We start from the raw sequence: 27,555 nt of genomic DNA, 5'->3' as shown, positions 1-27,555 counted from the left end.
CTTCTACTAAAAATGTTCTCATTTAAAAATTGTTATATTTTTCATTTATTATGTGAAATACATGATTCATTTTTGATTTTATGAAATGAGTCACCGAATCGATCAAAAGAGTCGATTCACTTTTGTGAGTGAGTCACCTACGATTCACTCCCAGAATTTGACGATTTTGCCTATCTCTAGTTGAAACAACCGCTACCGACACTACGCGGCTATCTAGGCTGCTCGGGAAAAGGAAGTTAATATTGATGATTAACTTCTGACGTGTTCTTATGAGCACTTCCACAGTTATTAACTGAGAGTTTTCTTTGCCGAAGTTGTCATTTTAGCATTCGTATATCGTGTGGCAGGTACGATTATACTCTATGCCCAGGGAAGTCAAGATAATTTCGATAACGGAAAGATCCTGGACCGACCGGGAATCGAACCCAGACACCTTCAGCATGGCTTTGCTTTGTAGCCGTGGACTTTAACCACTCGGCTAAGGAAGGCCCCTAAAGTAGTTGCAACCATTGAGCTCTCGCCGAGCGGTGTCACGAACACGTGCGCAAATTTGCTGGTTGAAAATATTGCCATTTGATTTTGCTGGGAACAGCTGATCTTTTTTTATATTTTCAACCAGCAATCTTTAAGTAGTGTTGGTGACATGTAACGTGTATGTACATTGGCAAGATGGACCGTGAGCGGTCTTAGCCGTCCAAGTGACACCACAAACAAAAAAAAACGTGTATGTACACGAGCGCAGAAACCACTATGTTTAGTGAAAAAACGAAAGAAGACGTGACCTTCGAGAGGTTTTTTTTTTCCCAAGGCGGTGTCCAAGAAGGATTACCACCGCTAGCTTTCGCCAACGGGTCCAACGAAAAATCGAAAGCACGGGTCCAAACAAGGATCGTAAAGGGATCAATATTAGAAAAACACCGTTTTTTTTCGGTTTAGCACTGAAAAGTACTGTTTTGATGCTTTAGGTAGCTTAAAAAACTTTCAAGAGCAGACAGAATTCGTGTACGCACAGCACGAATGTACGATGCGCACTGACAATTTTATTAGCTATTTTCCAATGCATTCATGAGTTTGAAACAATCACACTTGGACATAAAAACAACCAACATTTTAGTTTGAAATTCAACCAAAAAATTTATAAACCTACATTTTGGTAAAAACAAACCCGTTGTTTGTGAAGATCAACTTAAATCTTAGTTTGAAACAACTATTACACAGATTATAACGAAATGAAGATTTAAGATAAAAACAGCATACAGAACAAATTAGATTCAAACAAAGCGATGGTTTTGAAACAACTAAAAAAAACTTTGTTGTTTCAAACTAGGGGTTTGTTCATAAATTTCATGGATGTTTTTCGAATTTCGTATGAACTGTAACATCATGAGGAGACCCACCCTCCCCATGAGCGTTATGAAATTTGTGAATGAGCCCTAGGGTGTTTCTTCTCCGTATATGTAAAAAAGAACGATTACTGAATCTGGTTCTATCTGCATCATTATTGAAATTTAAGTTCAAAGCATGATATCAAAAATCTATGTTGTCCCGTACATATAAACCTATATAAACTAGATGTGATTTATTTTCAGTTATCGCCTGAGTGAAAAAAAAACTCATTCACTCTGTAGTACACAGATTTTTTTTATTCTGAAACAGATTAAATTTGTATGGAACACAGATTTTCTTTCAACAATTTTTGTATGGACACAGATTTTTTTGTATAGGACACAGATTTTCTAACCTGGTAGATACAGATTTCAGGGTGGGTGTACGGCTGTCAACTACAAACAAAGCTCAACTAACAATCATCTCTCGGGCGGGCCGTCCCAAACAGCATCATCTCTCACGCGGGCCGACCCAAACAGCACAGGTCGCAACGCGGGCCATGCCAGACAGCAAAGGCTGATTAGGCACGTCAGGAGTTAATCATCAATGTTAAATTCCTTTTCCCGATCAGCCTAGATAGCCGCGTAGTGTCGGTAGCGGTTGTTTCAACTGGCTAAGAATTAACACTACGGACTGCCTGTTCCGGTGGTAAAAGTCCACCTAACAGGTGACCCCTAATTCATGCGGCTTTAAGCTTACCGTGCCTAAGAATGAATGGTTAGGGGGGTCTAAATAAAACCTAACCGCAAACGGAGCCTGTGGAGTACCAGGGCGCCCTCTACAGTATTATCATCAATCAATATGAAACTCTCGATTTTTTCGGGCGAACGGTTTGTAGAATGTGAACGACCCACGGTACCCACGCTAATGTGACGTTTTCGACAGTTACATTATTTTTGTTTGTCCCTTTTTGTTCAGTCGGTTTTGTTTTTGTTGTTCGCATCAACAGTTGTTGTTGTTGATTCGTGAGGAGCACGCAAAGGACGGTTTTTTTTTGAGTTTTAAGCATAATTTTCTGCTAAATTTATTGTTATTTTTTTTTTAAGTAATATAGTTAGTCGGTAGAAATTGCAATTCTACATCGACAAGTGATGGTTGTCTCGACCAAAATAGGTAAAAAATGCAACAGTTTTGGATGCGAAAATCGCTCCGGTGTGGGGTTAGTTTCTTCCCGGTTGCCTGCCGTGAGAACAAAGTCTACCACCGGTGAACAAAACTTATGCCCCGGTCAGGTGAAAGACACGAGCGGATTTGCAGCCAGCAATTTGTGGCCAACGATTTCATCGAAAGTAAGTGAACATTTTTTAATATTATCGACAGAGCCGTAGCGTGGCCTAATGGCGCCCTTGGCAAACCGTCATTTGAGCGCCCTTCATTCAAAGTTTTTTTTTGTAGGTTTACGTATAACTCTCAAATGTTTCAAGGATTTATAAAATTCTAGGGCGTATTCAGTAAAAAAACATCCATCAATATTCTCAAAAAGTGTCGTGATAAAGCTCAAGTCATTCTCAAAGCTTACATTGGTAACACATGTACAAGAAGACAAACAAAATGTTTCAAAAATCTTTTGAAAGTGAATTGTCTCTTGAAGATTTAAAAGAAATGCACATAAAATTACTGTTTTTGTGGCCAGTGACTGATTTTAGTAAACTACTAGATTTGCTGCCCAGAACCTAGCGTCACATCTTGCATGTGCTACCATTAACATTTCAATGAAATCCCAAATACTATATTGCATATAGCATTTGGATAGGACATATGCATATTTATGAAAAGATTATTGTTGACATTGCTTGTTCATTTATTTTCCCATAAGTTTTTATTAAATTTGTCTAATATTCCAAAATAAATTATCAGTAATATTTCAAAATAAATTATCAGTAATGTTATGTTTGTTTGATATATGTTTAGCTCATAAATGAGAGACAATTGCAGAATACTTTCAAAGAATTTCTTGAGATACTCCTTTCATAATCAAGAATTTGTCGAATATTATGCCTTCAATCATATGAGAATTATTTATATTTTTTTTTTCAAAATAATGCAATGAATTTGTTTAAAATAGTTCAAAGTTTAAATAACTAATTAAAGCTGAACTTTTATTTTAAGGTCATAAGAAGGTTTCTAACAAAATTCCCATGATATTCTTAAATAATGGAAGCAGTGGTCAAAAGGCTCTACAGACGAGGATATTACAAAAAGTTCGGTACGGATTCAGTCAGTTCTAGAAAAAATATCGGTTGTAACAACAATTAAGCTACTCCATTATTTTTCACTCTTGTTATAATTTCCATGTTATACAATTCATCGATAATCCTTTTCGGGATTGAATCAAAACTTTCGTTAAGATTCTATGCAATTCTGTCCTGAGATTCTGTGAAAACACCATTGACTAATATCAAAGAATCTGGCTTAAAAATCTGTCCGGAACCCGTCTAGGATTCTGTTATGATATGTAATAACCCATATCATAACAGAATCCTAGACGGGTGTCCATTCTAAGTCTCTCTAAGATCGTTTGTGGGTATTATGTTCTGTGAAATCCTACTGTTCCAACTACCAGTTGGTACAATCTACATATTCGTTATGTAGATTTTCTACAAATATTTGTTTTTTTAATTTTTTTAGAAAGAGGTTTTAATCGTCATGTGAATATTCACCTCAAAAGAAAAGATTATCGATTCTAATATTTTTTTTATCGTAGAAACTGTGCATAAGCTGATTTGTTATTGCTATGGAGAACTTTTTTCGAAGTTATTTAAAGATATTTTTTAAATATGTTTTAATTTTAGGAATTTTGTACCGATTAATCATTTAACACCTTCTGAGATGCTTCCAAAATATTTGGTTAAAATTATTCCAGAAATACTTTCAATCTACCATGTTTATCAATAGAGCTAATAGATTATATACGAAGAATTACGCGACATTCATCCTCCATAGTTTTTGTATTGCTATTTGCTTATGTCTATGAATATTTTTCTAGATACTTTGGCTTCAAGAACACGCTTACTAAATATGTTTCTCCAAAATATTTCCCAGGGGTGACATGATTTTGGCGCCCCCTGGAGCCTGGCGCCCTTGGCGGGTGCCAACCTGGCCAACCGCACGCTACGGCACTGATTATCGATAGTTGTTTTTTTATGGTTTTCTTTTGTAGATACCAGATAGAAACTACATAACGTTGCAGTTCCAACGGTAAAGCTGCAAGACGGGAAAATACTGCGTGGGACAGAATGTTTGTCCCCAAATGCAAGCCATACAAAGCAAAGCGGGGTCTCCACCACTTCCCTACGCTCAAATCCGTCCGTATGAAGGACAAAGGCGTTGAGGATGGATGAAGCTGAAGCCCAAAAGCTACTGCGGTTCTGTACAGGAAGATAACTAGGTTGGTTAAGATTCCGCGGCGGTCGTTGATACACCTGATTCACCCACACACTTGAAGGACTACAATTACACCAAATATGCATGCAAACCACGGAGTAACCGATTATGTTTTGTGGAAGGATGTCAATAAAAAAAAACGGAAGGCAACATAAAATTTCACAAGACCTGCGGTATAAAGTGGATTCGGATTTTGAAATGCTCCAAGTTGCCAACACGAAATTCAACATTTTACATTTCAGAAAGACCGACTATCAGAGGTAAGACATAAGCATTACATTGCAAGTTTGTATTTGATTTACTATGGGAATGATTACTTTTGCCAAGATGAATCGCCAGTGGTCACTCATCGACCTCTATAAAAATCTGAACGCAGACCTTGATAGGTATTTTTACGAAAAGGAACATTGTCAAAGATAGCGAAGCAATCCGAAACTTGTTAAAAAGTTAATAATAACAAAATGTAGTAAAATGTTCGAATAGTCAAGGATTAATAATACAAGCATCTGATTACTTAGCGGTCTTCGCAAATATTCTTTATTGTAAAATTACCTGTCTAGGTTTGCGTTTAGATTTTTTTACATAAAGGTGTATGGGCGACCTCTGGCGATTTTTTCTTTGCTAAAGTGAGTTTTTCCATAGTAAATCCTTTGCCAAATACGAACAACAGGCGCTAAATTGCAGTTTCTTCTATCGAGTTGAAAGTATACACAGTGGTTTGTATAGATCCGAAAAGACACCCAAAAAGTAAACTGAAGCGAGAATTTATATTTTAATATAATCGTGTCGCACGCTAATACCATAGACAAATAGACGCAACGCTTAGAACTAATTTCACTACTCAAGTAATCACAAGCATTCTTCAGCAACTTTCTTTATTAAGGTTTGAAGAATGAGTTTTTACTATGAGATAATAAGTTTGTACATTAGTGTGGGACAACATTTAGATTCTTGCTCAGGGTCCACTTTTTGGATTGCATTTAGGTCCCATAACAACTGTGCAAAATTTCAGCTCGATCGGTAAAACTATATTTTAGCGCCAGCCCTTCAAAGCTTGTATGGGATTTACTATGGGAAAACTTACTTTGGCAAAGAAAAATCGCCAGAGGTCGCCCATTGACCTCTATAAAAAATTTCAAACGCATACCTCGGTAGGTATTTATACGATGAATAATATTGCCGAAGACCGGGAAACAATCCGACACTTATGCAAAAAGTTATTCAATAAAAATCGACTGGCAAGGTCACGTTGATAAACACGTAGAGGAATAACAATAATAACAAAATCGGGCAAAATTTCCGAATAGTTTTTGCTTAATAACTTTTTTCACAAGCATCGGATTGCTTTGCGGTCTTCGACAATGTTGTTCATCGTGCTCAGAATTTATATAGAGCACAATGGGTGACCTCTGGCGATTTTTTTTGCAAAAGTAAGTTTTCCCATAGTAAATCCCATACAAACTTTAAACGGCTGGCGCTAAAATATAGTTTCTCTGATCGAGCTGAAATTTTTGGGACCTAAATGAAATCCAAAAAGTGGACTGGAGCGAGAATCTAAATTTTTCATATAACCGTGTCCCAGGCTATTGTACATATGGGGTGTCTCAGAAAGCATTATCTGGCCAGTACAGACCTCGCATTTTTGTTTTGTTGAAATAGGGGAAAGTCCTCTATACGACACTTTTTGTTTTTTCGTAATATTTCAAAATCTACATTAGTTTTACCGTTAATTTTTGTACAAAAAAATCAGTAAAAACTCACATGATCAGCGCCATAGATCGATTCGCCATATGTCGCCGTCTATGTTGCATTAACGGTTGCTCGTATTCAGATGAAAATGTCTTCGGGAATTCAACGCGTTTATTATAATAGTTCTTCACAATTTCTTTGTCAGCTCGAAGGTTGAAGTGTGCTCTTAGGTACAGTCAACTACTCGACCTTCGTATCTCAACTCAAGAGAACCATAGTAAAATTTGGTGTTCATGGCTACCTTCATGGTCCCTTGAATCGCATATTTGCACTAGTTTAGTATTTATTCTGTAACACGATATCTCCCAAATCGATGGTCCCTTCATTATCGAGTTATGGAGAGATGCTGTACATCATATCTTGTGCTGCTTCTTGTGCGCTCATTTGCCTTAAAAGCATCATATTGACAGCACTTTGTAAAGCCTCCAAGGACCTAACATTTTGTTGTTTATGCTTTATTTTGGCTGCTGTTTGTTTATTTGTACCCTATATTTATGAAAAATGCGAATTATGAATTAGATCCCAGTTATTAGGTTAACTTTTTCACTGTCCGGTCATACAGGACATGAGGTGTCTGACCATAGAGGACTTACAATGGTTTACAAAAAAAGTTGCTTTTCTTTGAAATTCGACATTTTCTAATAAATTTTGCATTGTGATTGATGCAAAACTTACTGAAGTCAACGTACGGAGACAATTCAGCTCAAATTATAAGAAACAATTGTGGCTACACTTGTATGGAATTTCATCGTTCCACATATTTTGGTAGATTGTATCAGAGTAAAACATTCAACAGCTACTGTTTGTTAACGTTTGGACATGAAAACGTCATAATTTGTATACACTGCAAAAATGTGTTTTGATATAATCCTGGAATACTAAAATCTTAATATCATTATTCGTTTTTGGAAAATTCAAACTGTCCGGGCATAGAGGACTTCCCCCTAGAAAAAGTAAAATATATGTTCATCAAAATCTTTTTGTGTTATGTGTTTAAGAACATTGTTATAACATTGTAATGTTCCACAAGAATTTGTGTTTCAATGTTCATTTAGATTTGCTAGAGAACACTTGACAAAATGGTAAAACACCTAAAGCACTTGTTTTTCAATCCGCTTAAGGTGATTATGAAACGAAGCCAAACTTTGAATTTTCAAGTGCACAATGCTGAAAAATCTGACAACAGTTCGCGTTGAAAATCTATCAAATTACTTGCTTGCTGGTGGTGATCCTTGAGATAAATTTTCAACGCAAAGCGCTGTTTAGTTCTCAAGTCTTGTGCTCTTGAAAATTTGAGGTGTGGCTTCGTTTTATAATCACCTTAAGACATCATGAAATTGGTCACGGTTCAGATTCATTTCAGTCAAATCCCTATACTATTGGATAGGTAACATAAATGTTTGATGTATACGTGTTTCAATTATTGTGAAATAATTCGCAGAAAAAAATCAAAATCTATTCTTGATGAGTGCTAGAATTAAAAGTGTGAAAATCAGATTTTATCTGCAGTAGTATTGCAATGGCGGCATGGTGAAGTCGTGGCCATTAGTGTGGGACAAAATTTAGATTCTCGCTCCAGTCCACTTTTTGGATTGCATTTAGGTCCCATAACAACTGTACAAAATTTCAGCTCGATTGGTGAAACTATATTTACGCGCCAGCCTCTCTCTCTCTCTCTCTCTCTCTCTCTCTCTCTATATATATATATATATATATATATATATATATGATATATATATATATATCAATAAAAATGGAATGGTGTTTGTATGTCACGAAATGGCTTACGAACGGGTCAACGGATATGAATGATTCTTTCTCAGTTTTGTTCGTCAGGGGTTCCGACGTGTTCGTGTGTATAAAAATCCCAGGATATTCACCGGGAAAGTTGAAAAAACGAGCGCGAACGAAACTGTCATTTTATATGGGACGATCAAAAGCGTTTTTCAACAGCCTACTTGATGGCAAGACGAAGTATATATATATATATAATTATATATATTATGGCCGGTTCATCTCTGACATCATATATTACGGATACGTACACTACGCATATTGATTACTTTAAATATATCATTTTCTCAATAGGTGGACCAAGGATGAAGCGGATTGCAATACCATCAATGAGAATTCCTGACGCAGCCGTTGATTCGTCAACAATAACCAATTCGTTCGATAAATCAACATCAACTAAAGAAAGCCCTGCCCATAGGATCACATCTGAACTTCTGGATCACCAAATCACTAACGAAGTCAACAATCCTTACACGCCAAATACGGCCTCCTATTCGTATGACGACAACCTTAGTAAATTTATCGCTGGTCAAAGTGTTGTGAAAAGTGATTTAGGCGAATATCCTTCTATTAGATGTGTCTCAATTGACAATTTCTGGTATGCCTCTTGCTAGCAGCTACGCTAAAAAAATGCCTGGAATGAAGGATTATTTTTTTATATTCGAAATTCTACATATCAAGGTTGTATTCCCGGTATTCTAGTAGCATTTCTTCAATTCTGTTATCTCAGGATTTTTTCCAGGATTGAATATTATGGAGCGGTGGTAGGAATCTTGAAAAATACAAAGATAGTTCGTGGAATTCCGATAGAAATTTCAGTTACAGTCACCCCACGCAGTTGAATCACCCACAATTTATGAATCAGCTGACTTCAAAAGACAAAATTATTATCAAACTTGTCACAAAAAATAAAAGAATTATTTTACTGATAAGAAACTATGTTTAAAAATAATTCTGTGATGTTTTGTGACAAGTTTGATAATAATTTTGTCTTTTGAAATCAGCTGATTCATAAATTGTGGGTGATTCAACTGCGTGGGGTCACTGTAGATTCCTGGATTTCTTGAACGAAAAGAAGCTTGAATTTTTGGGATCTCAAATCCCAGGACTTCTGGGAGACCTTGGGATTACTCTTACAAATTCCGAAGACTCCTACAGAAAAGTGTAGAACTAGCCCTCGTGTGTTAAAATACACTCAAATAAAGATATAAAAAAAAAAAAAAAAAAACTACAGATATTCGAAAAATTCATGCAAAAATCGCAAAGGTTTCCTTTGGATTTTCAAAGATTTCACCAGAATTCAAAGATATAGGAAGATTGTCATCGAAATTAGTATGCATAATTTTGTTACGAATTGCGAAGGTTAAAAACGAAGTTGTCTGAACCAGCCTTCATTTTAATTTGAAGTTCACAAATGACTTGCAATCCAGATTTTGAAATCTAATTCAAAATTTTCAAAATAGTTCCAAAGCTCAATAAACACCCTCAAAAAATCTATTTTAACTCATGATTGATCATCATAACGAAAACATTAAATGATTCCACTAACACCAAATAAACATGTTTTCGTAAGTTTCAAAAAGCTTGTTACAAATATTCTTAAAACTTCCAAAAGAATGCTATATAAAAGTTATTTTAAGTTTTGAAAATTGTGCCGATTTTGTTCTTTATTTGTCCCGTTTTTATCCTCTTACCTTATGGCCAGCCTATCCCCTAAGCATGCCTTGGCCGTTTCGAATTCCGATTCTCCGAAGTAATCGTGACGATTCCCCGGACGACTCCCTCTCGCACGACTTGAAGCGCTGGATGTGGTGAGAAGCAGGTTGCTACTTCCCAGTGCAGTACCGCAAATCACCAAAACCTAGCGGATGCTTACGGAAGGCCTGAATAGCTGCTAGATATGCTGCTGTCGAACGTGCGAGGCTCCGTTGCCAAAAGCGGATAAATTGGCAACGTTCATTCAGTTCTGTGTCGTCGTTCAGCAGCTTACCGACCATTTGAAGGAAACAGGACTGACAGAGTATCTCATCCGCATCCAGCACGCAGCTGGAATGGGTACGGTACCGGAGGAAAGCCCAATTCGTTACATTTCATACATTTTCCAACTTTCTCTCGTCGATCGTCAAGGATGCCAGCGAGATCACTCCGTACAGCAAATCTGCACCCGTTGCGTCGGATCACGCATTCCGAAAGAAGAAGGGAAGGATTGATACGGATTTCGGCATCGTCGTAGACAGCGGAGCAGTCCATCGAGTTCCGTAACGGGAGAAGCCATGCAGGATTAGAGGCAGCTGCCTGCGATCATCGGATTGGGCACTGCGACACGTTTAGAAGGTTGCGTCTGTCGGAAAGATGGGAAGCGGTACGGAACTGGAAGCTTTACTATCGTGCCTCAACGAACACATATAATTATAAACTATAACTACTTACAGATAATAAAAATCAAAAGCAAATTGAAATTTTCAACCGCTGATCAGCTTTGATGAGAAAAAGAAAACACATTTCAAAGCAAATCGACGACGAACTGTCACAAAAAGAAACGTCAATTTGACAAATCGATGTGCACGGAAAAAAAAACTACACGGAAAATTGTTTTACTGGGTACCCGACTGGTCCCCCAAATTTGAATGGCGTTTCTTCGACAGTTCAAGGTCTTACTTCTTAAGTCTATGGTATTATGCCCTTCCTGTGCTACCCGGAGCAATGGTGCAGGTGACCTTGTGTTTTTCCGAGATAATCGACTGCCCTTCTTAAGTCTCAAGCCTGAGGCTAAATAAGGGTGGGATTATTAATACGTTGTAACTTAGTTTAAATTTTCACCTCTATGGTTTCGCATTATGCGTATTACACAGTGTGTTCTGTGCTTTTCGCCTTTGTCGACTTTTAAGAGATACCGATATGATTTTTTCGCTACTGGTCTTTTTCGTTCTGAGATTGCGAAAAGCTTAATCCTGCCTAGTTTGAGTAGTGACTACGGTTAGGATAGCTTTGTTTGACCAATCTTCAGCATAAAATATCAGCAATGATCAATCTTTGTAGACCCATGCAAATGCTACAGCTCAAATGGCGCTAGTTCAAAAACCTTACTTTTGTGAACTTTTATCTAGGTAACCTTGTGGACCCAGTTTTTGATACTTTCAGAATCATGAAATGGCAAACTCACGTGCCATGCCTCGTGCATGCGTGCTCGTAAATAGCGCTATCGTTGCCACACTCATTTCTGAGTTAACAACCAGAGATGTAGGTGCTGTCACAATTGATATTTCTGTTGGTGACCTCAATAGGAAATACGTCTTTCGTTGTGTGGTGTATTTACCACATGATGAACCATCCCCAATGGATGATTTCAAACGAGTTGTCGTTCTGCTGATTGTGGGCAGTGATGCTGATACTCATGACACCATCTGGAGCAGTCCAACCTTCATGGTATCTGCTAGAGAAGAAGTGTTAGACATAATGCTCTGCTCGAACAGAATCAGTCACAAGTTGACGAATTGGTATGTATCAGATGATGAATCATTATCTGATCATCGCTACATACACTGGGAATTGGTTGTGACCGAATTCCATGAATTGGGTCCTAAAATTTTTAATGAAATCTTGTTTTTATTTAATAACACGAAAAAGCATGTTACTGTAACTACTTTAGCAATTTTTCCCGCTCAAATAATGGCTATATCATGTTTAAACTTTATTTTAAAAATTTGGTCCATAAATGAACCTTGACACTTTTGATCATGTTTGACGTTCGCTTAGTCGACAAAAACACCACAGGGGTTTTAGTTCGACCACTGGGGTTGTTCCTATCTGACATTTCGTAAGGGACACGGAAAACAAATTACACCCAAAATTTGAATTTAAGCCAAAGGATGTGACAAAATCTTAAAAAAATGTTTTTTGGGCTCAAACCAACGGAAAACATTAGAAAATTGAGTAAGCATGTGTTTTTTTGGCCTAAACTTAAGCGTTTGGCACTAAAATTGGGACAGGGCTTTAGGACCCTATTCTCTCCGTCCATTGGAAATCCTACACGGGAAAAAATTCTGTGGTAAAAATTACTATTGTAGCTGACTACGCCCATTCTTGAAACTACCATGGAATTTCAGACCAATTTACTATGTTTACGGTACATCCCACCACATTACTGGTACATTTGACAGAAATAATTTACAACAATCTGATTTCGACAACAGATATGGTAAAATCAAGCGCATTTCTGGTCTGCTGAAAATTGCCGGTGCGAGCGCTTAAGTTAACCCCCTAAAATGGTAGTTTTTACCGCACAATTTTTTTGCGTGTAGTGATTCGGATGTTTCCACTTCCGGTGAGTTGGGACACAATTGTCCTTGCTTCGAGTGATCTCACAATTGCTTGTCACTTTGCTTATAGGAAATTTTCTACACAACTCCCTTTACAGGAGAAATGGACGTTTGGCTGTTTGTAAAGTATGTCAGATAGTCAGGCTGCTATAAAAGCTCTTGCTTCGGCCAACTCAAGGTCGAAGCTTGTTATCACATGTCGAACTCAAATTGAGGAACTGAATTCAGTCAACTCTGTAAACCTTGTATGGGTACCTGGCCATTCTTCCATCGTTGGAAATGAATTGGCTGATGAGCTAGCTCGCGATGGAGCATCGCATGACTTCATTGGCCCTGAGCCGGCTATTCCAATTTCGAAGTGCTGGGTGAAGCTTCAGATAAACTCTTGGACGGCAACTCAGCACAAGCAATATTTGAATAGTTTGGAGTCGTGTCGTCAAACAAAATTGTACATTACTGAGCCATCTCCAAGGGTGGCGAAGTATTTAACAAATATGTCAAAGCAGAATTGCAGTCTCTTGGTCAGAGCGTTGACAGGTCACTGCCGACTCAACTATCACATGGCCAATATTCAACTTGCTGACTCATTTGTGTGTGATAGTTGTGACTCCGATTATGGAACTTCGTATCACCTGATATGTAATTGTCCAGTTTTTTCGCAAATGCGATTCCAATTACTTGGTAAACAGTTATTAAGTGAAACTGAATTCAGAAGCCTGAATCTTCAGGACATTCTGTTATTCTTAACCCGCTGTGGTAATGAGCTATAGGCTCTCTCTGGGAGGGAGGCACCGATACTACACACGAAATATGACACAAAGTTATTTCAAACAGCAAGAAAAATCCAGCTTGCTAACGACAATCAAGGCAGACTTGATGAAAATCGCTAGTTTTCTTTTGTTGTGTACCTTCGATCGTTCTGGACAAACATGGAAAAAGGGCCAAAGTTTTCTATGCATTTAATTTTCGTTTTTATTGAAAAAAGTAAAATTATAAGTATTTGAATACTTTATTTTCAATCAGAATAAAAGGTGCTATCGTGACATTACTTTTGAATAAGCGTGAATAGCTTTTCAATCGATTTTTTGTCATATTTGTTAAAATGCAAAAATATGTTTTGATAAAGTACGTGCTTTTATCATGTTTGTCCATTGTTCAAGATCTGGGCTCACAGTGACAGTTCGTGACAGCAGAATCTCGGCTCACCTTGAAGTACATAAATTTCGTATTGGTTTCTCCCTCCCAGGGCTCTCTTTACGCTCAAGCGTTTTGCAGTGCCCTTTTTAGGGCGCTGTTCGAACCCATTGTGGTATGGAGCTACATGCTCTCAATTCGCTAATGCGATCTTCCCTCTTCAAGGGACCCCACTCCTATTTCCTCCCATTTTTCCCTTCCCTTTCCTCTCCCATCGGGTAGATGATGAAATAGGCTCAAATATGGCGATGGCACAAATCTCCCAAATAGCGGGGAACGTGCATCTGGAGTCGGCCTTCTGATACGGCTGTCAACTACAAACAAAGCTCAACTAACAATCATCTCTCGGGCGGGCCGTCCCAAACAGCATAATCTCTCACGCGGGCCGACCCAAACAGCACAGGTCGAAACGCGGGCCATGCCAGACAGCAAATGCTGATGCATTTCAACACTCAAACAGCGGGATGCCTAGCAGCGTTGTGAGCCAAACGAATACATCCATAAAACAAGAACGGTAGGCGAACCTCGTTGCGTATACCCCCCTGACAGATTTTCTTTCAAATCATCTGGCAGCTCTGCAACTCACAGTAACGATTGGGTGACGCTAACAGCCCCGCTGTAATTTTCGTTCCCGATGTTGCTTTTTGACAGCAGCTGTCATTTTCCAGCGCCATCTTCTCGACTGCTCCGAAAACAAATCCCACTCGCCGCGGTCACCAACACACTCTCCGTTTTTTCCCCGTGCGACGATCCCTCATCACAAGACGATCTTCAGAACACACCACACGACAGAAACACACAAGCGCATATTTTTCATTCAGCAGCCAGCAGTAGGCAGTGAGTTGAGGAGAGTGTGCAATCCCCATTTTTTTTCGCTGCGGTGTGTGGTCCGAAAGAGTGATCTGTTTTGTTTATCGCACTTTTCGACCCACAAAATCGCTTCCGAAGGCGGAAAACTGTGTTCTAGGTTGAGTTCAGATGTGAATCTAGTGATTGTGTGTAATTTCCCTCGGGGAAAACAGTGCCAAAGGGGCGAAAAGTGCATTTGAAAAAAGCGACGACGGAAGGGAATTTTTTCCCCGTATTCTTTCCCGAGAAAGAAGATCCATCGGTAAGGAAGGGCAAAACACACCAAGCAGGCGGATAAGATTTTGGTTGTCTTGGCGTTCGTCTCGAAGGAAAGCAGAAAGAAGACAAGAAAATTAATCGCGGGCTACCTTGATGAGTGCAATCGGAAGATAATTTTTCTTGAAAGTGAAGTTGGAAGTGTGTGAAAAGTCGGAAGTCACGGTGGGAAAGTGTCTCAATATGGAGTTTTCCTGTCGGGCATTACGCTGGGAACGGATTATGGTGCGCGATTCTGTGGCTCGGTGCTGTTTTCTGGGAGCAGCCATTTCTTCTTTCGGTGGCGGAGCGCGTTTCTCCGCGAGAGCCATTTGAGTGTGAGTGAGAGCAAGCGAAGCAGAATATTTCCTAGCGTGTCATGTGGAAAGGGTGTGATTCGACGAAAATAAACCCATCAAAATGTGTTGACTTCAAGGAAGATTGTGAGTGTATCGTAAGTTTGATTCCAAGGAATGAAAATTATAATGCTGAGAGGAATCTAAACTGCTTGTGTACATCGTAACTCAGTTACAACGGTGAGAACCATCTGACCATAGGCCTCTTATCACATGTTGTGCTAGACGCAGCAAACCGCACCACACAAGAAGACGGCGAAGCCAAGAGGAGTGAAAAACGCGAGCAATAGGGTAGGTGTATCAATTATGGGTGTTTAAGTTTGTGATTGATTGAATCCTCCATCAACAAAGAAAGCAAAATTCTCGTCAAAAAATTGTATGTTCAATTCTCGATTACTTTTTCAAATCGACGTAAGTAACTTTTATACGGTTTTGAGAAAATTAATTAAGAAAAATCACAATCTATCTTCTAAAACTGTTTTAAATTGAATAATTTTTTTAACATTTTTTTACCGTGTACTTCGCTCAAATTTTGTATACACTCAGATCACGTTCAAAAACTAGGTAGTTTCTATAATTTCCCACAAAATAATTATAAGAAAATGATAAGCCGTTTCATTCAGTTACTTTCGACGTTTTTCTACCAGTGTAAAATCGGCTCAAGTAGTGTTTTGTTTTGATTCGTGGTTAAGTCACTTTGTCTCTCCATACAGCGGGGCGGCGAAAGTAGTGGTTAGGTTGCGAAAGTTGAAAATGTTACTTTCGTCGTTTTGTAAATCCGGAAATCAAACGTTCTTAAAGTGAAAAGTTGAGTTGGTACAGAGCGGTACGTGTAGAATTCCGCCTGATTAACACGTAGGATCGATAAAGTAAGTTTGTATACTTTTTTGACTTGAGTCTGTATGAATAAGTTTTCGAGAATTGATTTAATTCTGCCATTGAATATTATTTTTCAAGTACAATGTAACGAAGTCTTTTTAATAATAAATTGTAAAGAACGAAAGAAACCTTACGAAAAATTTGCAGCAGTTACATTTACGGCAAATATCCTTTTAGAAAAATGTAAATACAGTTAACTCTCCCTTACTCGATATTTTGTATCTCGATATCGAGTTAGAGAACCATAGTAAAAGTTGGTTTTCATGGCTAACTCGATAACACTTTGGATTGGTTTTGTGTTCTGTAACTCGATGGTCCTTTCCTGGGAGGGAGAAACCGATACGAAATTTATGTACGTCAAGGTGAGCCGAGATTCTGCTGTCACGAACTGTCACTGTGAGCCCAGATCTTAAACAATGGACAAACATGATAAAAGCGCGTAATTGATCGATACACATTTTTGCATTTTTTCAAATGTGACAAAAAATCGATTGAAAAGTTATTCATGTCAGTTCAAAAATAATGTCACGATAGCACCTTTTATTCTGATGGAATATAAAGTATTCAAATACGCATCGTTTTACTTTTTCCAATAAAAACGAAAATTAAATGCATACAAAACTTTGGCCCTTTTTCCATGTTTGTCCAGAATGATCGAAGGTACACAACAAAAGAAAACTAGCGATTTTCATCAAGTCTGCCTTGATTGCCGTTGGCAAGCTGGATTTTTCTTGCTGTTTGAAATAACTTTTTGTCATATTTCGTGTGTAGGTGCCTCCCTCCCAGGTCCCTTCAATATCGAGTAAGGGAGAGATGACTGTACTTAAAATCAGCAGATTATTTTACATTTTGAAGTTATCAGTTATTATCAAAAACAAATAATTTTATCATTCATGTGGAAATTTTAGTGAAACATCAATATAAATCTGTTTTTGTTCCCACCACATCTTGCCATAATTGGTACCATAACTGTAATTGGTACTTCTACCCTATTTTATATTGAGGAAGATTTTTATTCTCACGCACACAGTCAGGAAGGGCGCGGCGACGGCGGTGTTGATGGATCTGCTTAGCCTCTGGCCAGGCAACCCAAGACGACGAGTGAGTGGCTATGAGATGATAGGGAGTTCGATTTGGTGCGGCTTGAGGAAGGCATAACACGAGAACACGGCGGCGCGCGATTCCACTGTGGTATCGAAATCCGTAATAAATACTGTGCGGGGGGAACGAAAACTATACCGCGGCTAGTGCTAGAAGATACCTCCGGATAGTGCAGTGCTCCGTTTTCGGGCGGAAGTGTGAGTGTTGGGCCGCCGCTAGGAATGCTCGTCTCGGCGAGAACAGTGACGGGGACGATACCAGCTGCTACTGCTGCTGCCGATTCTTCATTCTGCCCACCCCGGGAAGGAGGGTTGTGCTGTAAGTGGCAAACGTGAGCGCAAGTCTGCACGCAATGGATGATATTTTCGTCGATTCGGAGTCTGTCGCCAATGTGGATTGAATGTATTGGCGCAGACTGTCTTACCCGGAAGGAAGGTGTCATTTGCGTGAGTATCGTTCTATTTATTTAATTCGATGATTTGTGCCCGTCTTTAATTGCTTTCGCTGTCAATCCAATGGGTGGTCTTTAAAGACACGATAAATGTTAGTAAACACAGTCCACAGCAGCGTTTCTCAGCGCAGCTGATCGGGTTTTGAATTTTTGTTCTCGCACTGTCAAGGCTAATATATTTTTAACTTTTTTCTAACTTTGTTAACTCGACGTTTTGAATCAAAGTTTAATTACTTATTGCAGATTGGTTTAGCACTCTTCTGTAATTGCTGAATACCACAAATGATCTTGAAAACAAGCTTTTATTTATAAACCTTTTAATATGTCACTAGTTATCTAATCGACAAAGTTTTGAATAAGGGCTCATTAACGATTTTAATTGCGATCAAGCTGTTGCAGCTCATATAAAATGTATAGAATATCCATACAAAAAGCATTACAAGAGGGTGGGTGGGTGCATGTCAAAAATGACAATTTTGGTGTTATTAAAGTTACGAGTGAGCCCTAAGTAAGTGCTTCTACATGTGTGGCCTTGTTTCATCCATACCTTGAACTTATTTGCTTTAGAGAACCTTTTTTATGAAAAAAAAAATTCAAATGATTAAGGATTGAAATAATTTCAATCAAGGTAAGGAACTTTGGGAACCGATAAGCGTGTTTTCCGGGACGAAATAAACGGAGGACGGATTAGAAAATATATCGAAGGTTTATTTTTCTGGTCTCAGCAAAAACTAAATTAAAAATGGCCGCGCTTACGTTTGCGGTTCCTACTCTTCAGGGTGGTAGTCAGGGGTGCACGAAGTGTTGGCAGAGTGCGCCACAGAACTACTTGGGCATCTTGATGATTTACTTTGGTACCTGGGGCTTTTGTCGGCCAAATTATCTGAAATTCAGCATTAAGATGATTATAAACTAAAGCTAAATCTCGAAACTTCAAGAGCACGAGTCTAGAAAACCAAATAGAGCTCTGAGTTGATATTTTGATCGTTTTATCATAACCAGAATTCAACCTATCCATCAAATTTTCAACTCGTACGCTTGTCAGGTTCTCTAGATCTTAAAACTTGAACTTAAAATCGAAGTTTGGCTTAAAGGGCATATTGTTGGTATTACCAACTTGGTAAATATGATTCAAATAGCATCAAAATTAAACAAATAATCATCTCTTTCCCATGATGGATAGCTCCAGACCTCCATTGAACGAACGCGAGACAAATCGAATCTGATGAACACTATACTATGCCTTAGTTTTTAGAATAAGATTCTATATAGACTAGAACAATCTAATAGTCAACTTATTGTTCCAATAGTGAAACTATTGATAAACAATCAAGTTACTATGGAAACTAAACTAAAAAAAATTAACCGGTTTCCAAAAAAAATGTTGCAGTGCTTTTCATAGAAACGATTTTTCATATTGAAAAAGCCAATTAAAGTCGTTGAAAAAAAAATATTAAAACCGGGAAAATTATAGAAAATATACCGGGAAAATCGGGAAAAAAGCGGGAATTTCAAAATCGAAATTTGGTGGCCACCCTGTAATGGTGAAATCGTTAGGAACCTGATTTTCTGAACGAACAATAAGCACTTTTTTAAATCATTCATAAGCTTCCTGCTGAAAACGTCCAATTGACGTGTACGGCTGAAACCTAATCAGGTTGTCATTGGACCCAACATGAAAAAGAGGTTCTATGATGTAAGCTAAATCGCCAGGCCTTGGGCTAATACACACTAATAAAAATGAACCTAACATTGCAATTCTTATTTTCACACCTTTCCGTTTGTTTTTAGAATAAAATTGATATAGTAACGCTCAAAAAGAAAAAAATCATATTGAACAATTATAACATATCCATCGGTTTGTAAATAGGGCATATTTGAATTACAAAAAATGACGCGAGGTTTTACTACACGTGATACAGAATAAATAAAGGTATACTCACAGAGCTATTTACTTGGGCACTTCCACGAATCACTTTGGCAGGCGGGATTTTTTCAGTTAAATTGTCTGAAACTTTTCAATAAGAAACGTTTAAGTATGATTATTATTATTATCTTTATTATCGAGACTTTCAGCCGGAGGCTGGTTCGTCTCCAGTTTAAGTATAATGCATACTCTGACCAAATATGAGCTTTGTAGCTTTCATAAAACCTCACTGTCGAATAATTTAATAACAAACATTCGTAAAAAAAAAAAACAAAATTATTTCCCGAATAATTTCGTTTAAAATGCATTTCAACTCTCATGAAATTTCTACAGTTATGATTGTGTAACTAACTTAATCCTGAGTGATTTGTTTCAATCAGAAAACAAAACTGCAGATGGTTTCTTAATGGCCTCATTTAGAAGTTTTCTATTCGTTTTTTTTTTTTTTTATTTGTGTGTAAATGATGCCCATTATCTCCTATGTTTTATGTTTTAAATACTGTATGACCTACTAAATAAACAATTTAGTACATTATAAATTTTAATCCGGAGATATCTGTTCAATTAATTATTAAACAAATAGTTTTAAGGGGAATTGGGGCAAAAATAACCCAAAAACTATATGCTCCCACTATTTCCTATCAATGAGGCTAACGGCAATCGATTATTGAGATCAATATCGTGTACCCAAACTATCGCATATCGTTTGTTTGGAAATGTTTGGAATTTGTGATATAAGAAGGTATATTATTCACAATATTTTGCATAGAGCATAATTTTTCTACAAATTTTACTACAACTGATTTCTGCAAGCTATTTTCATGATTACTTGACTATTTCAAAATTTAGTTCAATAAAAAAACACGTTCAAAAATTCCTTCCCCTTGGTTATGCGACCTTGCCGCGATGGGAGGGCATAATCCATTAGCCCATATGATGGAAACCAAAGGCGTAACCTGTAGTGGTGGTATCACATTTTGGCTTTTTTTGCTTAAAGCCGCGTCATAATTCATATGGCATAGACGCAATAATATCTCGGATGTGATCCAACAGACATTCTGTGTCATTGATAGAATTGATGCCCATTTCAAATAATTAATCTATTCGAAGTGGACATTAATACTATTGGTGACGTTCAGTTTGCCTTTTGCTAACCAGAATGATCCGTAGCCACTCTTACTATTAGCTAGCTAGACACATCGTTATCATATACGACGTAGGGAATACTTAGGAGCTCTTAGGAAAATGACTAGTAGATTCACTGAGTAGAAATAAGTGTTGACAATCTTATTTTTATATGGTTTTTACATTGCCATAATAAGAAATACCTCATTTGTAACAGCGGTATAAATAATCTAATTCCAGCTTCATTTTCGCAAAATTTACAATTAGAAAGTAGGCGTTGTGAAGCATTGCATTTGCCACCGAAAAGTGAATCTTGTAGGAGACTGTAATAGGTAACTTTACCCCTAAATATCCACTATAAAAATGACTATGGAAAGTAAGACGCTGAGATCGATCATTAGGGTACACTTGCTAGTTTCGAGAAATTGAACAGGCAAGGAAAGTGACTTTTTTCTTTAAGGCTAAGTAGCCCGTCATTCGTTTTGGCAACAATGATGACTTTTCAGCATGCATTTCAAAGTGATAAAACTCAGTCTTGATAGTTTATGTTGACTTGAAAAAGAATCACTGTACGCGCTAACATGCATAAAGTATGCTGATACCTTTTCAGCTATGTCAGTGCAAAACCGACTGATTTTCTTTGATTCGAAATCGTGAGATGAATTAGCAACAATCATTAACGACGCGTACAAATTTCAATGACGGCCTACTTCGCCTTAAGGATATATGAACGTACAGTCGACTCTCCACATCTCGATGTTCTATATCTCGATATTTCTCCCTATGTCGAAGATTTTTTCAGTCCCTTCATTCTGCATACATTTTCACTCTCCATATCTCGATATCTCCCTATCTCGATGTGATTTTCGTTTTCAATTTTCTCTTCGTATATCGATATGCCCATTATCAAAGGCGAAGACGAAATGACATCTGTTTGTTTTTGATTTTCCTGGCAACAGAGTGATTTTCAATCTAGTATTCGTTAAAAATTTGTTCTATGTCTCGATCTCTCCCTATCTCGATGGTCCCTTCGATATCGAGATGTGGAGAGGTGACTGTAATTACCAGACTTGACGACAATTGACATTTAAGACACTAATCTTACGTAAAAGACAAGAGTAATCAAAATAGAATTTAAATGACAAATGATTCTAAACTATTTCGACTTGACAGATAAAGATAAAATTGTTTCATAGATTGTGAAAGTGTGTATTTTTGTGATGGTTTTTGTTACATTTTTGTAATCTGTATCGTGATTGTGAAAACGTCAGTTGGTTTTGCACTGGCATAGTTAAAAAAGCATCATCATACTTTCTGTATGTAAGTGCATATAATGACACTTTTCCAAATTATCAACAACTATAAAAATTCCGCGGCACTGCTTTGAGAGACAAGTGAAGCTAAAAATAAGACAAAAATTATATCAAGTTGTGTTATTGAATTGATGTCTCAAACAAGGTATATTAATGATTTTCTTACATATGTTATCTCACATTTAAGAGTTGATCCTTTGTATGCGTTACGAACTGAATAGCTACATTTTTTTATAGAACTTCACATAGGAGATGTTACAGTATCGGTTACTATAATTAGTTGTATTGTTGGCATACAATTTTCACCTTCATTCAGTTTTTCTGGGAGACTCTTATCATTAATTTGCTAAATATCTATTTTCAATACATTTTCTCCCACAAACACCGAAAACCGATCAATTTTATTTGCAATTTACCATTTAAAATTAAATTCCACCCATATTTCTACTCCACGTCTAGCGCAGCCAGCCAGCCAATCATGCATGCATCATGCTTTATCGCTGCCAGTGTTCCACCATCAACCCAAACAAAACTTGGACAACCAAAGCGCGGCCCCCTCTTCTTGAACTCGGTTGACACTGTGTCGTGTGGCATGCGGCGTGTAACGATCACGTTTATCGCCAAAACACTTCCTTGATTCTTCTCCACCGTCATCCATTGAGTACCAATGCGTTCCAGCAGTTTATCTGTATTGGTATAGGTACTGGTATAGAAGTGAGTACCGAATTCCAGGTTACATTGCGACGTTGTCTTCCACTCACAGTGTTACAGGTTCTCACTCTTTAGTTAGCGAAGCAGTGACGACTAGCCTTGTAATAATCTCATGTGTATGTTTTGTCAATGTTGCCTTTCGAGCTAACCAACATCCTCTTCGGTACGACGAATGGTCGACCGTCGAGTAGCATCCATTACAAGACCATCGTTATTTTACTAGTTTTTCCTGTACTTGATCCCCACCAGACCTACTACCTCTCTCTATTATCATGCTTCTTTTCTCTCTAAGCAATGGATCTGCTTGCGGTGAGCTGCTTCTTGTCCACTCCCCCACTAAGTCGCCCTTGGGTGAGCCCGATGTCATCAAATCAGCGCTGCCAGAATGTGTTTGTTTACATAATAATCTCGCAAACTTCAGAAAGTATATTTTTTCCATTGTTGACGATGTAATGTAAGACTTTTTAACCTTTGTTCAGGACCTTCAAATATCAAATATATTTCGTATTTTTCAATTGGTTTACTTATCTTGTTTTAAATAAATTAAGAGCAGTAGACAGTAGCTAATTTATGCCAACAATTGCCACAAGCTGAAGGAGATTTACACTAGAATAATTTCGTTCATATGGAAGATGTTGATAATTAAGAGAGAGCCATTCTACTCCTTGAAAAGTGAAATGAAAAATCGCCCCTATTTTATTTCTTACAACTGCAAACTATGGCTGATTTATTACGTAGATTAGGCAAAAAATGACATAGAGGTGCGGCGGATAATCTTACAAAAAATCTTTCCTATGTAAGAGCTAATTAATGAGTGATCAATTTTTCACGTTTGTCAGCCTATCTTTACAAAACCATTTACGCATTGACTCAAAAGTATGTAATATGAAGCGAAACAACTTCCCATATAAGAAAAAAAACATTTTCACGCTCTCATAGTTATTTTTCTTCACTGTATGAGAGAAGAATGAGAAAATAATTCCACAGTTTTGTGCAGTGTCGATAATGTATGCATCGGAAACAATAAAATGTTATATATTCATTCCTAATCCAGGGCTTTCCGAAGCATCGCCAAAAATTTATCATAAATCGACTAACATCAGTTAATGATAGCGATGATTCCTTCAGAAGGGTACCTAAAATAATGTGAAATGCAGATGCTCGAATAATTGAGATGCGTGTAAGAGAATTTAAATACTCAAAAATTTATAACAAATGAGGTGAAAAATTTTGACAAATGAATCAACAATTGCAATTCACTGCCTTCTTATATCGAACTCGTTTTTGAACCTAGGTTGGAATTGGCGAAAACTAAAACGAAATAAGATTAAACCATAAAAACTGTAGACAATAAATCAAGCATAATTTCTCAAATCGGCGTATTTAACATTCGGAAGGATTCGAGAAAAATGCGAAGCAATATATTGTAAAGCATTTCAAATCCTATTTAAAATGTTTTGCATTTTTTACATTACTGTGTCTACTATAAGTTGAAAAAAATAACACTGTTTCTAACCACTATTAAACAATTCGGATTTGTTTTGAATTAGATTGGAAAACTGGTAAAATTATCGAATAAACCCTTTTGCTTTGTGCTGCTCACATACACCATGATAGTTCGTCGATACCATACCTTGATTGACACATACACCTTGCTTGATGCGTCGGTTTGACAGTTCGTTTTTCACATGCGTCACGTCATATACACCAGTATTGTTTTGAAGTTGCACATACACCGGTTTGCAAATTCCTGATTCGGAAACAGTATGACGTATCTGCTGATTGAAATTTTATGTTTTGATTCTGCATATAGGTCGCTTTACTATGAGCATATGTACGGTGTATGTGCTAGCATGAAAAATGTTGACAGTTGAGTCGCTTTACAAACGTGGGTGTATGTAGCCGAATTAAAAGCACTGAGTAAAGTGCAGATAGGGCAGAATTGAAATTTATTTCGAAAAATCTAAAAATGGTTTTAAAAATACTTTTGTAGGCTCAATATGTAGATTATGCGTTTGTCAAGCCCATGCAAAGCAAATCTCGATTTGTTTATTTTTGCAGATACGTCATTGAAGAATTGAAGAATTATGCTTGAAATGTGAAAATCCATTCACCCTCGTTGTTTTGTACAGGGTGTCTACTACCTGGAAAAACCTGGAGAACCTGGAATTATCAGGGAATTTTATTCAACCTGGAAAAAACCTGGAATTCTCAGAGAATTTTGATCACAATCAGTGAAATTATTTTGAAGCAGTTATTAATGGAAGAATATGTTCACGACAAATGATTTTTGCGTCAAAATCCAGAGCAACCTATTTGCAAAAAAAATCTCTTTAATCGAAAAAAAACGACTGCGCCGCTATAAAAATGCTATGTAAGCTGTTGTTTTGGTTGCGGGGCCTTCCTTAGCCGAGTGGTTAGAGTCCGCGGCTACAAAGCACAGTCATGCTGAAGGTGTCTGGGTTCGAATCTCGGTCGGTCCAGGATCTTTTCGTAATGTAAATTTCCTTGACTTCCCTGGGTATAGAGTATCATCGTATCTGCCACACGATATACGAATGCGGAAATGGCAACTTTGGCAAAGAAAGCTCTCAGTTAATAACTGTGGAAGTGCTCATAGGAACACTAAACTGAGAAGCAGGCTCTGTCCCAGTGAGGACGTTAATGCCAAGAAGAAGAAGAAGCTGTTCAGCGAGGATCCTTTTGATTATGAAATTTTATCGACTTATCAAAACATGATTGATGTTTCAAATATCTCTATGTTTAATTTGTAAAGGATTACCATATCTAGGAACGGTAGCAGATTTTTTTAGAGAATTGGTTTTTATTTTTATACAAGTCGCTAGAAAGTCTCTATTTTTGATGAAAGGTCTCTGAAATCTCTTTTTAACCCAGAATGGCCGCCAAAGTTTATTTTGTTCTTTTTCCAGAATTTCTTAACCCTCAACCAACCCCGCCTTTAGACGGGGACACTTTGGAATGTTTTGTAATTTTTCTTAGCTCGGAAATCAAAATGATTTCATTTTTGGCTTAAACCTTGACTCAAAACAAGCATATAAGAAAAGTTTTTTATGACTTTTTAAACTTTTTTGTATTTTTTTAAATTGTTCGAAAAATTGTATTCTACAAATGGTTCATTTAACGTGTAATCTAAAAATCGTTCCTTTTATATATTTCTACGATAAACCTATTACAGAAGAAGAGCTTGGTGTTTAGGACGAGTTTAGATAACTAATAATCATATTAAGATCGAAAATAAAAAGAGGGTTAAATTTGACATGTGTTTCATTATTACGCTTCTTGGACTATCGATATACACAGGAACCCCTTATGAAAATTCGATACATGAAATCGGATTGAAGTTCATAAATTTCCCTTATGAAATCTAAATTACCGTTTGGTATCTTTTCGGTTCCTGTTCAGTCTCTATTTCAGTAAAGAGTTTTTAAAATTTCCTATTTTCAAGACACTTAGTCGCTACCAGAACTGCATCGTGCACAATTTTTAAAATTTCTTTCAGAAAAAAACGATTTTGGAAAAGTAATCTGAAATTTAAACAATTTTAGTTTTTAAACTTCATAATAATTAAGATTACTCTCTCTTCCCACGACTTTAATCGATTATTTATTCACCAAAAAAAGCCTTTTTTTAAAAAAAAAATACTTTAAATATGATTGCAAATGAGCTAAATTATTCAAAACCAGTCCAAAAGTTTTTTTTTGTCAATAGATGAAAATGATTGTTTATCAATAGTTTTACTATTGAAACAGTTACTTGAGTGTTGGGTTGATATGGTATTGATATGTATAGAATCATATTTATGTAACTATTGTATTCTATTTATCTGATTCAGTTTGTCTTATGTTCGTCGAAAATCAATGTAGCTCTAGGGTTACCATGGGAAAGAGAAGGTTAATTTAAAACTCTTGAACATATTCTAATTAAATATGACAATCCATCATTTATCTTAATTACTACATTTTAATGTGATATAGGTTGGATAAGACTAACCGGAGGATTGATATTCCGTATTTCTATTATCCAAAAAAATGAATTCGACAATCCATAAGTTTTACAGATAATTTGTATTAATTTAGATGGAAATATACCTTATCAAATATGTAGCAGATAGCTTTTGCAGCAACAGAGTTCTTACAAACAAAATAAAAGACTCCATCATTGGCTTATAATTTTCATTTGAATAAAACTTAAACTTTGCGTATGCGTTAAAAAAATGTCCAGATATGTATAAATTATAATCAAATCAAACACACTTTAAAATTTGTCATTATTTTGTCTTAGTCATATAAAATTAGAGTATTTCTTAAACTTGGAATTATTTTGTGAAACCTGGAAATATCAGGGAATTTCATTTCAATAAACGAGTAGACACCCTGTTGTAGCTAGCGAAAAAAGTTGGATACAGTTGAAGTCGACCACATCAGGGGATCGACCATCGAGACAAAGCACAAATGTTAAGTGGATGCTAAATTAAAAACCACCCAGTTACCAGTTCGTCAATTGTTGTAAATCACTACTACAAATTATACAAAATCGGGCTCTCCTGTACCATTATTTTCACACATCCTGAAAAATCTATTTTGTGCGGATTCTGCTTTTTTCCCCAGCTTCTTGTGGACCCAGTTTTCGCTATTTTCAGCTAACTTGAAATGGCAAACTCGCGCACCATGCCCCGCGCATGCGTGCTTGTTAATAAAGCAATCGTTGCTACACTGATTTCTGAGTTAACTACCAGAGATGT

At 37.1% G+C, this 27,555-nt stretch overlaps 1 protein-coding gene and 1 long non-coding RNA gene across 14 annotated transcripts in view; both read left to right on the top strand.

The window, feature by feature from the left end:
• Positions 1 to 2,320: 2,320 nt before the first annotated feature.
• On the top strand, positions 2,321 to 10,191 carry LOC110678917. Of its 2 annotated transcripts, none has more exons than XR_002502046.1 (3): positions 2,321 to 2,675; positions 4,547 to 5,030; positions 10,019 to 10,191. It is a non-coding gene; the product is annotated as an uncharacterized LOC110678917 (long non-coding RNA). The 2 variants fall into 2 exon arrangements; XR_002502045.1 differs by lacking the exon at positions 10,019 to 10,191 and adding an exon at positions 8,608 to 9,114.
• Positions 10,192 to 14,591: 4,400 nt separating this feature from the next.
• Positions 14,592 to 27,555, top strand: part of LOC5579940 (histone-lysine N-methyltransferase, H3 lysine-79 specific) — a 67,258-nt gene continuing 54,294 nt past the window's right edge. For 4 of the 12 annotated variants that reach the window (XR_002501943.1, XR_002501941.1, XM_021852155.1 and 1 more), the window contains exons 1-2: positions 14,592 to 15,577; positions 17,196 to 17,712. The gene's annotated coding sequence lies outside the window, so the exon portion shown is untranslated. Of the gene's footprint in view, positions 15,578 to 17,173; positions 17,713 to 27,555 lie in introns of all 12 variants that reach the window. The other 8 variants (XR_002501942.1, XM_021852145.1, XM_021852152.1 and 5 more) reach the window with 6 other exon arrangements.

The sequence above is a fragment of the Aedes aegypti genome, chromosome 3 (genome assembly GCF_002204515.2).
Source record: "Aedes aegypti strain LVP_AGWG chromosome 3, AaegL5.0 Primary Assembly, whole genome shotgun sequence".
In the NCBI taxonomy this organism is placed as follows: Eukaryota; Metazoa; Arthropoda; class Insecta; order Diptera; family Culicidae; genus Aedes; species Aedes aegypti.
Note: the sequence above shows the minus strand (reverse complement) of the source record. Positions and strands in the feature narration are given on the sequence as shown.